Raw genomic sequence first — 15,448 nt, 5'->3', positions numbered from 1 at the left:
TTTTTATATTTTCTGCAAGGGAGGGACCTTTGTTTTCCACTGATGTATCCCAAGATTCTAGAGTATTGCCTGGCTACGTGAATGTATGAGAAGAGCAGATTTTTAGGTAACAGTCTATCAACTAAGTTAATAACCAGAGCTGGCTAAAGGACTTGACATAAGGGCAGTATTTATTTAATGATGCATTAATTCTACTCCAAATTGCCAAAGAAATGACCCCCCTGCTTATGGGGGTCAAGAAAGAATTTGGACTGATATTCAAAAATATGAAATAAAAATCAAAGTTTTTTGTTGTTATTACGAACCTTGTTCCATCAATAAACATGTGTCCAAGATTTTCCATACCACATGTAAAAAAAACCCATTTGTTTCACCATTGAAATTTTTCAATGTTGATGTTTTGAGACTTTACATTCGGAAATTCTAACCTTTTAAATCAGTTAATTTTTGATGTTTGATAGTTCTTTCTAGATTTCCTTGTATAACTCTAGAAATACAAATTTTGACTTTTATTTTTACTTTATTTATATTTCCATAATTGTTTGCCTATGTAATATGCCTGCTTAGTTCAAGAATGAAAATCATTTCTCCAATTTGTCTTACCTCTATTAATCAAAGATGTTATAAAAGAAAGAGCACATACTTGGAGTTCGGTAGATGGATTTGAACCCTAGCTCTGTCATTATGAATGACAGTGTGAGTGTGAACCTCTCTGAGCCTCACTCATTTTCAGAATCTCACAACATTGCTGTGAAAATTTAATTAAATAATGAATTTATTGTGGATATATAGATACATAGTAATAAATGTCCAATAAATGTTCCCTGATAGGTCAAATAACTCTGAAACAGTAAAATACTGTTCATTTATTTGAGTAGTTCTTCTCAGATGTAATCTGAGCTTATTCATAATTTTTACTTTCTACTAATGAATGTGTAGGCTTACATTCCATACTAGTCACTTACTCACTTCTAAGATATGGAATGCATTGATTAGTTTAGCTAGCATTTCTTTGAGTGCCTAGCTGGTGTCCTCAATCTTATTAGGCCTGCAAATCAAGCAAGTATACAATATTTTGTGGTATCTGCCAAAGGTCTTATGGTCTAATGAAGATACAAAATGAAAATACACAAAATAATTAGAGAACAATTGACTATTAACTGGGTAACACTAATTAGGAGTACAGTGAAATGAAAGATCAGAGTGGGTTGGAGAGACTAGGAAAAACTTCCTGGAAGGCATATAGAGTATTTGAGTTGGCCTCAGTTAACCCTTAGTATAATAAAAACACCAACATAGGAAACACTTTTACAGCACTTCATATGTTCCAGGAACAGTTACAAGTACTTTACATTTATTAACTCATTTAATTCCCACAAAATCCCTGTGAATTAAGTACTTTTTTTATCCCATTTTACAAAGAAGAAAAGAGGCAATAAAGGATGAGGATTAGTAGTTGTGATATTTGGTCTCTCCCACCAAGTCTGCAAGAAGGTGGGAGAGGTGTAACAAAGGGCACCTTATTATGACTATTACAGAAAGATCATCCTTATTGTCTGACAAGTAATTAACTAATATACAAGATTCCAAGTTATCTTTTCTCATGTACTCTATGCTTTAACATGGTTAAACTGTTCCCTGATCACTTCATGTTATTACTCATTTGGTCTGTCTGTTTACACTCACTGATTTTCTTCCATCCCTCAGAGGCGGTCTCCTTATGAAGAATTTTCATGTTAATCTCATATCACCAGAGAAAAATGTTATATTTTTCTGATGGTACTGATATTATACACCTTGATATATATTTGTGACTATTTCTTATTATATTATGAGCAACAGAGGGAAGAAGTCATGTCTTTCATTTTTATCTTGCTCATTCATTATGGCTACCCCCAACGTGGCGCCTTAGTGTATGCCTTACATATAGTAGGCATGCGTTAAGCATTTATAAAATAAGTTAATGAGCAAATACAGCTGCAGATAATGTTATTCTCACTTCACAGAAGTGGGAAAGTAGTAGCTTTTTCAGTAAATGTGAAAAAAGAAAGAGCAAAGGAAAATTTTTGAGATCAGAGTTAAGATTCTAGAAAAAGGGAAACATGGGTAGAAGAAAGAAAAAATATGCATGAGAAAAAAGGAAGAAATTATTTAAAAGACATTAAAAGCAACAGAAAAGCAGGAGTTGAAGTAAAATGTGATTGGAAAAAAGATAGGACATAAAAGATAGGAAATAAAATAAAAGATAGGAAATAAAAATAGGAAAGAATAAGAAATTTGGAGAAGTTGTGGAAATCAAAAAAAAAGGAAAAATGGTAAAAAAAAGGAAAGGAAATATATAAAAAGAAAGTGGTGAAAATATGAGACAACAAAGAAGGGAGTAGTGAATAAGAATTAAAAAATGCTTCATTTGTGGGAATAAATCTCTTCCTGCACTGCCCTAGCAAGTCCTTCTTAGCAGAAGACATGAACCAGAGTTGTTTTGTTTTAACCTTTCACTCCAAGGGGGAGAGTCTCATATAAGAAACCCAGACTCTGCACTGACTGATGTTACTCATGACAGGAATCACAGAAGTACTGAAAGTTGAAACGGTATGTCCAAAGTATTTTTAAAATGAATTGCTAATAAAATATTATCCTAATTATATTTGTTCAAGAAGTATTTGACAAGAATGGACTCCATTGAGAATATTTTTGCAATTTCATATTACTTTTGGGAGTAAAGAAATCTAATTTTTTTCCATCAATATGCTTTGCACGCCCTTATGGTGTGTAGTTTTGCATATGCATGCCTGTCAGTTCAATCTCGGTGAAGCTGAAGTGAAATCCTAGCCTCATTGATATTCAACGTCTGGCCTGTGCCTCTAGCTCCCTCTGGTGTTCATGATGTGTTACTGCTGCGACCTGTAAAGGCATGTATTATTTTTGGCTGTTGAATTAAAAATAATACAGCAGAAAAATACCACTTATAAGAAAAAAATGTGTATTAAAGAAACCCGAGTCTCACCTTAAAAAGCCTCAGAATTGTGTTTAATATCATTAGTTTCCTAAGTTCCCCTCTCCCAGCATCAAAATTGCTCATTTTTAGCAAAACTGTATTGCTGAATATCTTCAGAGAGTTGTATTCCCTGAGATCAGATTTTCTTTCCTTGATTAATATCAGTTTTATTTTAATTTATAATACATGTATGCACAGCAAGTGTTTCTACTGGCATGACTGGTTTTCTTAAAAAGTTAAAGGCTCATACTTTCTCTGATTTATTTCAATGATTCATTAGGACAATAGAGTTTTGGAAAACTCTTAAAATATGGTTCATACTTATTTAAACACATTTTTAAGTTATTTTCTAAATTTAAAAGTGTGGTCATTTCTGAGATATTAGGAAATCATTCCAGCATTATAATATATTTATAATATTGAATAACTTGCATTTATTATATGTACTAAAATAATGACTATGTAATAGAGAGCAATACATTTTAATTTTTGAAATATCTATTTCCATAGTCACCAATCCACTGAACGTTAAATATCCCCAACAGGGGTAAGCAAGCACTGTTAGACAGGCCACTAACTTCCTAAAGCTTAGTCAGGGCAACTGGTACATAGGGGGAGAAAACAACGAAGGAGAAAAAGGGATGGGGAGGGGTGAGGGATGAAAGAAAGTGAAGGAGAGAAAAAAAGAACAATCAGTATATATAGCAAAGAGTAGAGCGCCACACATTTTTTTCCTGGAAGATCAAAGAAGGATCAGAATTTGGCTTAGTTGCACTCATACTAATCTTTTGTGCTTATAATCGATTCTAGATTGATCAGTTTTAGATATTCTTTATTGACTTCTTGCTTTGACAGATGAGGATTTAACTCATTTTTACCAAACTTATCAACATTCTCCTGACTCCCAATGTATTTTTATTAAAAAATTTCGTCTTCTGTGCTATAGCTCTAATTTAGTTTAGGTAGTATAATATTTTTACTATCATGAGTTCCTGTTTCTCCAACTAGAGAAGGTACTTTCTGTCTTCAATTTGTAAAACACAGGCAGTAGCCCTGCCAGTCCTTTAATTCTACTTTGCCTTCCACCTGTTACCTTTGTTGCTCTACTTTTGCTTTCACTGAAGTTCACACCACTTACCTTCTACTCTATAACCACAAGATTTTTATACTTTGTATGTAAGTTGATACTAAAGTATGAAATTCAATGATATTGTTAATGTTATTATGATAGTGTAAATATTGTTCCCTAGAAAGTCAAGTAGAATATTATATTTATGTTATTTATATTTCCTTTCTTGTAGAGTTGCTTGTTTCTTGTAGAGTTTGTGATTAGTTTCTTTTTCTCTTGCATCATCTATTATGTTTTCCATTTTGTTCAAACTTTCTATCATACACTCATGATGGACCTTTTCCCTGCCAAGTTCTCCCGCTTGGAGCTGTCCTTCCTCATGCTATTCTGTCTGACTCTGTTCTCCTCATCCTGGGACTCATTCCCACCACACTTCTGAGTACAGTGAGCTGTTTCCTGGCACTCTCCTCTTTTTTGGCTTATTTCTTCTTTTTGCTGGAATATATCCTAAAGGAATTTCATCAGAAAGCACCATGGTAGCAAAGCTTTCTGAGGTAGCAGAGTGTCTGAGAATATTTCTTTTTTTCTGCCCTCACATTGGATGGGTGGTTTTGCTGTGTACAGATTTCCAGGTGGGAAATCATTTTCCCTCAGAATTTTGAAAACATTCTTCCACTGTTTTCTATCACCTAGAACTGCTGCTAATGAAGATGATAGTCTGCATTTTGTTCCTTTTTAAAGAATTTGTTTTTATTTCCATACTGGAAAATTTAAAGATGTTCTTTATTTACTGTTTAGAGGTTTTACAATGATATAGCCCAGTATATCTTTCTTTTATTCACTGAGCCAGACGCATCACAGGCTTTTTCATTCTGTAGACTTTCACTGAAGTATTTCAGCACTAGATTTCTTCTATGGTAATTATTATTATCACTTCCCTTTTTTATTTCTGTTCTCTCTTTCTAATGTTGGGCATCTTAAGAGTAGTTTTCCATGTCTCCCTTTTCTCACATATTTTTTCCTTATTTTTTAGTCCTGTTGTTCTAGTAGACTTTCAGTATTCATTTTTTATTTGGCACATATTTTAATTTAACACATTTGATTTTCTGATTCTTAATTTTAATAGCATCAATAGATGTAGTGTCTTCATGAATATCTCTGAGGATGCAATAAGAAGTATTTTTTTAAGGTCCCTTATTTGATGTATTACCTCTGTTTTTCTTAGAGTCATTTTTGCATATTTGATCTTTCTCATTCATATTGCAGGCTTTTTTTTTACTCAGATTTTTGGTGGTCCAAATAAAGAGGTGATAGAAAAGTTGAGTGAATTTCTGTCAAAGGAATTACTGCACTCTCAAGCTTTGTTTTAGGGTGTGTGGGTGGAGAGCTGAACATTATAGTTTGGGATCCCTAGATGTCAGAATTCCAATTTCCACACAACTGTCCTACTTCCCAAACAGTGTATTCAGTCTTTATAGAGCAGAATGGCAGCCCTTTCTCCATCCCTCCTTTCTTTCCTTACTTACTTTCTTTATTTTTTGCTTCCTTTCTTTCTCCCTCCTCCTCACACCCCCGCCCCGCTTTCCTTTTCTCCCCACACTCTTGCTCTCTTTTTCTGTTTCTTTCTTTCTTTACCGTAAGAGGTTAAATGCAATGAGGGATGAAGATAAACGCTAGGATGGTCAAACATTCTGAGCACGATGTTGGGTGAGAGAGATGGGTGTGGGGGAGATAGCATTCTGTCTGAAATCTTTCAATGAATCTCTCCATTTTCAGCCCATGCCTCACTTCCAGTCTTCACCGTAGTTGACTTCTCAGAGTTCTGGATTCAAATGGGCAGATTAGCTTCCTACCACAATCCTTTGTGTGTGTGTTTTATAGCGTCCTCCTTTACCTTACTTTACTAGCTCATCATCTGCTCTAAGTCTTCCCCACATTTGCTGATTGTTCTGCTGTCTGTTCTCTTTCTCATTGTTGGTTTATATTTTTGTGTATTATTCTCTACTATCATTTTCACTGAGTGTGTGGAAAGAGGGGAGATGAATATAGTTACTTTGTTTTTCATTTTAATTTTTTTCTCTGAATGAAGACAAAAATGACCATTGTCATTCATACAGTTATTGGTTCATGAAAGCAGTATTTATTAAGTGCTTACCAACTCTATGTCATATGGTAAAAATATAGTGATAAGCAAAACCAGAGTGTTTCTATGCTCACGGTGATGCTAAAAGTTATGCAGTTTCCCTGAGAAAGTGAACCTGAATTGAGATCTAAGGGATAACTGAGAACGAGATAACTAGATTAAGATGGGATGGGAAGGAGAGTGTTCTTGGACACAACAAAATTCCAGGCTTGAAAAAAGAGAATAGAGTTTATAGAAACTGAAAGAATTCTGATGGCTACAACCAAGGAGGACAAAGGGAAGAGCAATGTGACCTGAGACTGGTGAAGGAGGCACTGGCTAGATGAGCTTGGTAAACGGGGCCTTCTTAGGTAGATTCAGGACTAGAGCGTTGATCTCTAGAAGCACTGGGAAGCCAGTGATGGGTTATAAGAGGACCTGGGGGTTTGGAGCAGTTTAAAAATGATGAACTAAGCATAGGCATTATTGATGAAGGGAAATGAGTATGAAAGCGGGGACAACTGCCCAGGTCAGAAGTGATGGCTATTTGAATTAGGGTGGCAGAAGCAGAGACAGACAGGAGGGAGTAGATTTGAGTCTTCATTCAGAAGCTAAATCAGTCATCTGGATGATGGATAAGATTTGGAAAGAGTGGGGAAAGGCTATTTTCAAGGATGATTTTCAAGTTTTGTAATAGCCTAAACAAAGAGAGCTACAAGAGAAGCAAGTTTCGGGGGAAAATACATGTTAAGTTGAAATACACTTGAGACATACAAATAGAGATGCTAAATTGGCTTCTGAATATATCGATCTGAGATCAGTATTACAGATATTACTTGAAGTCAATGGCATATAATTATCAATGAGACTTTATTTTGGAGTGAAACTAATTCGAAAGAGACATCAATAGTCAGAAGAGATGAAGGCATAATTAAATGCTTTTAATACAACCTAACAAGAGCAAGGAACTTCTCATTTTTAAAAAATTGTGGTTTTAACTAATAGTTATAATTAATTTTAGCAAATAGGTTAACTATAAGCCATAAATAAAGAATTACATCTGAAAAATATTTACTCATAGAAGGTAGTAAAACAATTAATTTAAACCACTTTGCTATGCAAATGTTAGGAGACTCAGAAAGATATTTAGTAAAAATGTCTGGTAATAAAGTTCAATTCTTTCCCTTCTCTTTTTTGATAATAAAATATTTAGGATTGAAAGTTTTTATAATCTGCATTCATGTTTCCTGTGTGTAATACAGGACAGGAAAAAAACATTTTCTTTTTGTATAGAGAAAAAAGAGAGTTTTTTCCTTATTGTTTAAATTATTTGTTAGTAACACAAGTGTTACATTGAATTTCAAGTAAGTAGACTTTGGCTTAATGTTAAAAGAAAATCTAGCTGTAGGCTTTCTAATTTACTAAGGGAAATTAGAGTTTCAATTATATTCAAGATAACTTTTAAGGAGTTGCAAGCATTCATGCTGGATTCCAATTGGTATCTGACTCCATTTAGATAAGATTGGAAGTCATATTCCAGTGGAACTACACGAAAATCACCTCAGGCAGATGAAAACAGATTCTGTTTCACAGCTCTCACAATAAGATTGTTCAACCTGTACAAACGTCTCTGTTCAATGCAAATTTTACGTTTTTCCTCTAGGTGGTGCGCAAGGCACAGTTATGTTGGAAAATCAACAGGCAATCCCTTAAAGCCTTTCTGTAGTTTACTCTGCATGTGAGTAAAACCAAATCTCTTCTATCTATCTACTGTAATTTGATAGTTGAGATGACATCACGTCATAGTTTTGCGATACTAGCATGTATGCAAAATTACTTAAATTCTGGTAATATGTAAATTTTAAGTATAGAAAAATGCAAGTATAATATTTCTTGGTATTATTATAAAATTAAATTTTAGCCCTCAATGAAGAATATTTTGGCATATCATATCCATTTCTTTTAGTTGTTTCAAGTGAATGATAAATATTCAAAATCCAAGACCATCACTGACTACACCACTCTGTATAAAACGGAAAATGAGTCTACATTCAAGTACTTCGGATTAGATCTTGAAGTTGTATACCACTGCCATGCCATCATATACATTAAAAAGTCCTATCTCTTCCCTACCATTAATAAAAGAGACAGGAAATAAAAAATAAAATAAAATAAGAAAACATTAAAAATAACAGACTATGAATATTAAAAATATTTATAACAATAAAGAGAGAGACAGGAAATCTGAATGCAGTAGCATATGCAGTTTGGATTATCTTTATTCTATGTTTGTTGCATAAGACAGAAGCTGCCACAGGGTGCAGGGCGGGCTCTCCGCAGGCAATGGAATGGCAGTGGGATGATGAGCACTGGACTGGCAGGGCTGGACAGAATCACTTTTTAGATGTTAATAAGAGTTTTAATAATTCTTAAGACCTAGGTTACTTTTAAAAGAGAAATAGGTATGTTCAAATAATCCTTAAGTCTTCTTTTTAAAAATCGGAATAATTATTTATGGTTGCATTCTTTTTCTTCTAAATAATTGGCCCAGAAGTTTAGGACTATGGTACTTAATTAAGGTCTATATTTCTCAAATTAGCATCTTCCTTATTCTTCTCTTTGTAATGATAGATCATGTGTAAATATTTTGTAAACAATCCATTTTTAGCAAATACAAAGTATTAGTACCACCATGATAAACATTTCTTGAGACCCCTGCTATTTCAGGGTCAGGTATTTCAATGAAAACTTTGCTAACTTCCAAATTCATAGTGTAGATAATTAGTAAAATCCCTTTGTAGTTTAAAGTCTGTTGAGACCTGTAGGAAAGAAAGGCTTAAAATGGGCCTTGAAGGAATGGGATGAGCTCCGAAGGAAATTTCATCTTTTCCTTTCTTTTCCCCTTCAGTTTTTTCCTCCTTATTATTCTCCTGATTAAACTTATATTATAAAGAAATACATGCTAATACAAAAGAAAAGATAAAAATTCAAAAACATATAATTTAAAAAATAAAATCCCTCCTTTTTTTCCCAACTCCCCATAATACAATTCCTCAGAATGTAGCCATTAATAACAATTAGGTGTGGACATACAGATATTTTAATCCAGGAGTATTTATATATTTAACACCAACGTAATATAACCATATATCTATTCTGCAGCTTGTTCTTTAATTTGTTTACTGTTTAAAAAAGATTTATTAAGAGCTCTGGGGGCTCTGAGGAAGTCTTTTCTTGTGTTTGCCCGATTCTGTTGACTCCCATCATTCCCTGGGGCTGCTTCCCACCAGCCTCTGTCTCTGTCTTCACATGGCCTTCTCCTCTTCTCCCTGTGTCTTGTCTGTTTCTGCTTCTTAAGGACAGTTGTCACTGGATTTAGGGCCCACCACAATAATCCAAGAAGATCTCTCAAGACCCTTAATTACATTTGCAATGACCTATTTCCTAAATAAGAAAGAAAAGAGATTATAAGATAATCTTATTTTAACAATTCTAATCCTCTTGATACAACATCTGTACCATTCTTAAAGTACTTATAATATTTAGTCTTTTATTCTAGTAACACGTGCACAGTCTTTACATTCACTATTGTTTTTTCTGTGAACAGAAAGAGTACCTGTAGAACACTTTTTATTTTGAAATAATTACGTATTCACAGAAAGTGGCAAAGATATGTACAGGGAGGTCCCATGCACCTTCCCCACTGTTAACATCTATAGCACAGTATCAAACCCAGGAGACTGACATTGTTAATCCACAGAGCTTATTCAGATTGTAACACACACACACACACATATATATATATATATATATATATAAAAGCACCCATTTGCATGCAGGTGTGTGTGTGTGTGTGTATGTGTGTACTTCAATGCAATTTATCATATGTGTAGCTTCCAGTCGTTACCACACATAGGATATGGCACTATGTCATGACCACAAGGCTCCCTTGTGGTTCCCCTTTACAGTGGCACCCTCAATTCTTAACTCCAAGAAATCAGAAAGAAAATAAGAAAGAAAAGAGATTATAAGATAATCTTATTTTAACAATTCTAATCCTCTTGATACAACATCTGTACCATTCTTAAAGTACTTATAATATTTAGTCTTTTATTCTAGTAACACGTGCACAGTCTTTACATTCACTATTGTTTTTTCTGTGAACAGAAAGAGTACCTGTAGAACACTTTTTATTTTGAAATAATTACGTATTCACAGAAAGTGGCAAAGATATGTACAGGGAGGTCCCATGCACCTTCCCCACTGTTAACATCTATAGCACAGTATCAAACCCAGGAGACTGACATTGTTAATCCACAGAGCTTATTCAGATTGTAACACACACACACACACACATATATATATATATATAAAAGCACCCATTTGCATGCAGGTGTGTGTGTGTGTGTGTATGTGTGTACTTCAATGCAATTTATCATATGTGTAGCTTCCAGTCGTTACCACACATAGGATATGGCACTATGTCATGACCACAAGGCTCCCTTGTGGTTCCCCTTTACAGTGGCACCCTCAATTCTTAACTCCAAGAAATCACTAACCTGTTCTTCATATCTATAACTTTTTGATTTCATAATGCTATATAAATGGAATGATACATTAAGATTGCCTTTTTACAACTGAGCATAATTCCCTTGAGATTTCAGACAGAAAATAAGTAAGGAGACAGAGGCAATGAACAACACATTAGAACAGAAGGACCTAACAGACATCTACAGCCCTCTACACCCAAAAGCAGCAGGTACACATTCCCAAATGCACCTGGAACATTTTCAAGAATAGATCATATACTAGGCCACAAAATGAGCCTCGGTAAATTCAAAAAGATTGAAATTATACCAACCAGTTTCTCAGACCACAAAGGTATGAAACTAGAAATAAATTAAGCAAAGAAAATGAAAAATCCCACAAACACATGGGGGCTTCACAACATGCTCCTAAATAACTAATGGATCAATGACCAAACAAAAACAGAGATCAAGCAATATATGGAGAAAAATGACAAGAATAATCTTGCAAAATCTGTGGGATGCAGTGAAGGCTGTGCTAAGAGGAAAATATACTGCAGTACAGGCCAAACTCACGAAAGAAGAACAATCCCATATGAACACTCTAAACTCACAATTAATGGAACTAGGAAAAGAAGAACAAATGAGACCCAAAGTCAGTAGAAGGAGAGACATAATAAAGATTAGAGCATAAACAAATAAAATAAAGAAGAATAAAACAATAGAAGGAATCAGTGAAAGAAAGAGCAGTCTTCAAGAAAAAAAAATAGATAAACCCTTAGCCAGACTTATCAATAAAAATAAAAAGAGTCTATACACATAAACAGAATCAGAAATGAGAAAGGAAAAGTCACTGTGAACACCACAGAAATACAAAGAATTATTAGAGAATACTATGAAAAATTGTATGCTAACAAACTGGATAACATAGAAGAAATGGACAACTTTCTAGAAAAGTACAACCTTCAAAGGCTGACCCAGAAAGAAACAGAAAATCTAAACAGACCAAATACCAGCAAGGAAATTGAATTGGTAATCAGAAACCTACCTAAGAACAAAACCTCTGGACCAGATGGCTTCACCACTGAATATTATCAAACAGTTAGTGAAGACCTAATACCCATCCTCCTTAAAATTTTCCAAAATGTAGAAGAGGGGAATACTTCCAAATTCATTCAATGAGGCCATCATCACTCTAATACCAAAACCAGGCAAAGATTCTACAAACAAAGAAAATTACAGACCAATATCCCTGATGAACACAGATGCAAAAATACTCAATAAAATATTAGCAAACTGAATTCAAAGACATGAAGAACATTCATCATGATGAAGTAGGACTGATGCCAGGGATGCCAGGATGGTACAAAATTCAAAAATCCATCAACATCATCCACCACATCAACAAAAAGAAGGATAAAAACCACATGATTATGTCCATAAATGTCAAAAAAGCATTTGACAAAATTCAACATCCATTCGTGATAGAAACTCTCAAGAAAATGGGTATAGAGGGCAAGTACCTCAACATAATAAAGGCCATATATGACAAACCCACAGCCAACATCATACTTAACAGCAAGAAGCTAACAGCCTTTCCTTTAAGATTGGGAACAAGACTAGGATGCCCACTCTCCACACTTTTATTCAACATAGTTCTGGAGGTCATAGCCACGGCCATTAGACAAAACAAAGAAATACAAGGAATCCAGATTGGTAAAGAAGAAGTCAAACTGTCACTATTTGCAGATGACATAATATTCTACATATATGTATGTATGTATGTATGATTGATCTATATGTACTAACAAAGATATATATGATATGGTATGTGCAAAGAATAAATTGCTGCAATAACTTCAATAAATCTCAAGGGAATTTTTTTTAGCTATTATAAATCAAATGAGCAAATTTTACTTGAGCTCTGACAATGTGCTGGCACTGTGTACATGCTTTTCTATACCGTGATGCTCTAAGTACTCTAAGACTCCAGGTATTTTGCACTAAAAAATGTTGAAAATGCTTGAAATTATTTGGGAGGGTGATGATAAGAAAAGGATAAGACTGGTTGTCATGGATTAAACAAGATATTAAAAAGTTAAGGGGACCCAAGTCAGGCAGGCCCAGGCTCTAACTCTGACATCTCTTTTTTCTAGCTTTGTGACCTTGGGCAATGTGTAACTCCTAAGCAAGAGCACCCTTCTAAGACAGAAATAATAATCATAGTTATCTCCAACAACTGGTGCATAAAATGAAACAGTTCTTGTAAGAATGCTCAGCATAGGTTCCTTGCATGTAGTAAACATACAATATTTTAATTATTATGTTTCTTAGTATAATTATGATCAGACCAAGTTGTATGCATGTTTTCAGTCCTACCCCTCTAATTTTCCCTGAAGAGGATTCCAGAAAGTATATTAGTTTGTTTGTGATGCCAAGTGAGGAGAACAGGCTGCAGATATGGAAAAGATAAAGTCAGTGGGCTGATTCGTAGGGAGAGAAGTCATGGACATTGCAGAGAACTCCCTCAGGAAGTCGTGTTCCATGAGGAAGGTTCAGGAACATCAGGAGCCAAGGAAAATGGCAAGAGAAGAACCAGGAGCAAGATGAAGCAGCAAAAAAAATCTCTGGATTAAGAACCTGGGGGTTGTTTGGTTTGTTGTGTGATTGTTTCTGGAAATCTGGAGGGAGCAAGAGAATTGAGAAGAAAGGGATTCCTCTTTGTTATTGTGGACCATGCACTTGACTTTCCTTTTCATGTTCCTTGATGAATGTGAGTAAAGGATTTGGGTCAGGAAGCTGAGATTCTGCTTTGTGCCATGTGCTACTGGTGCTGTTCACGCAACCAGGCAGGAGGTAGCGAGACAATTGGCAAAGAGCTTCCTCTATGCCCGTCATCTGTGTCCCATTAACTCATAACACAGTGCCTGGCACATAGTAGGTACTAAGCAAATGTTTGTAGAATGTGAGAGTGGTGACATCAGGCTGAGCTCTGCTTTATGGTTTCTTTTAACAGCAGTGTCACCATTTTTCAGGTTCTTCCGTCATCCTTCAAAATGAAATGTTTGGTATCATCCATGAGGTTTTCTCCTTTTACCAGTCTGGAACTAATCTCTCACCCAATCCCATCCATGCTTATTCAATGAACTTTTCTTTACTCCAGCTATGATTACGCTGTTCCCGGAGTCACATTCAAGTATCTCCTTGGGTCAGGTGCATAACAGAGCTGTCCAGCAGGAGGCAATACAGTTGGTTGGGCTTTTAGAACTAGAAAGATTTGGGGTTTGGAGAGGAGCAGTACATAATGTTAATCTGAATCTTTCCTCAATTCTAATTCAGTTGAGATAGACAAAGAAATCTAGCTGGGGAAGATCTAAACATTGGTTTTGTTATTGCCAGATCTGTTCGGGACACTCATCTTGGGTATGTGGCAAACATCTGAGCTCATAAATGAATACTGAATCCCATACGTAGACAGACTTTTCCAGCCGCAGCTCTGTCTGGGTCCTGGCAGGTCTCCTCCTCCAGGGTAGAGCAGTAACGTTTCAGTTGTGTTAAAGATAGGAGATAATATATTCTTTGCTGGCAAATTCTCTCAAAGGGTGGAGTGGGGAAGGGTCTCAGCAGAACTTCTGTGGTTCCTGTTTCCAAATTTGTTACTGAATACAACTGAGTTTCCTGCTACCACTACTTGTAACATTCTAGGGAGTTACTGTTTTTGTTTGTTAACCCATTGGGTTTAACCACGATGCCTGTGGCCAGTCAGGAGTGTGGCTCCCCTTTTGGGGGAAGAGGTGGACTTGCTAAGACAGCGTCCCTCTTCGTGAGGCTACTCCCCTACTACCAATTCTGAGCCTTTTACCGCCACTAGTTGTCAGTGTAGATTTAGCACCCAGAAGGCACTGAAATAAGTCAGAGCAGTGTACCAATTAAACTAACATCTAGTAACTAAGCCGATCACACTGCCCCAAATCTCTTGTCAGAGTTCGGCAGAAAGACTGAATGCAAACATTAAGATATTCTGATATTAAACTGCCCTCACACGGAGATACTCTGAATTTGAATATAAATGCCTCGTAATTAAACATTTCCAGGGAGCATGCAACAATTTAAAGTCTCAAATCAAATTATGTCACTTAAATTAAATTTAAATCAAAGGACTCAGATCAAAGTCTTCTACAATTTCTAATTCTTTCCCATGCCTGGGTAGAGTCAAGCTTTTTTTAACCTGTGGCCAGAGTTTTTCACAAAAATACAGTAAGTTCCTTCAGTTACATCACTTAAATCTTTCATATCTTTGCTTTTAAAAAAACAGGTGTCCAAAAAGTTAATAGAACAAAAAATAATCTGTTCACCAAGCCCATACTCTCCCCATTTAGAAAAAGGGCCAATTCCTATCTTGTAGAGTAGTCATCCCGATCAGAGGTGTGCTCCTGTGATCCTGTACTCTAAGGGGTATTTGAGAGAGGAAGTTAGATGCAGACATTTTTCTCCATTTAGACTTGCTTTGATTTCTATCCATGATTACAGATCCTTCAAATCCATGTTCAGGGAACTTGAAAGCCCGAGATCTCCTCTAGAACGAGTTAATTTTGGCATTAGCCAATGACCAGAATTGGGGAAGAGAACTATCCAAGTGTTCTGTATTTCTTCCCCCAAGTTTAGAAATTATGATGGTCACAACTTTGTCCCATGGCTTTCCTGTGAGATATTTTTCTCTTCCTTCTGCATAT

The sequence above is a fragment of the Manis javanica genome, chromosome 13 (genome assembly GCF_040802235.1).
Source record: "Manis javanica isolate MJ-LG chromosome 13, MJ_LKY, whole genome shotgun sequence".
Classification (NCBI taxonomy): Eukaryota; Metazoa; Chordata; class Mammalia; order Pholidota; family Manidae; genus Manis; species Manis javanica.
The sequence above is the reverse complement of the archived record's forward strand: the minus strand, read 5'-3'. Positions refer to the sequence as shown.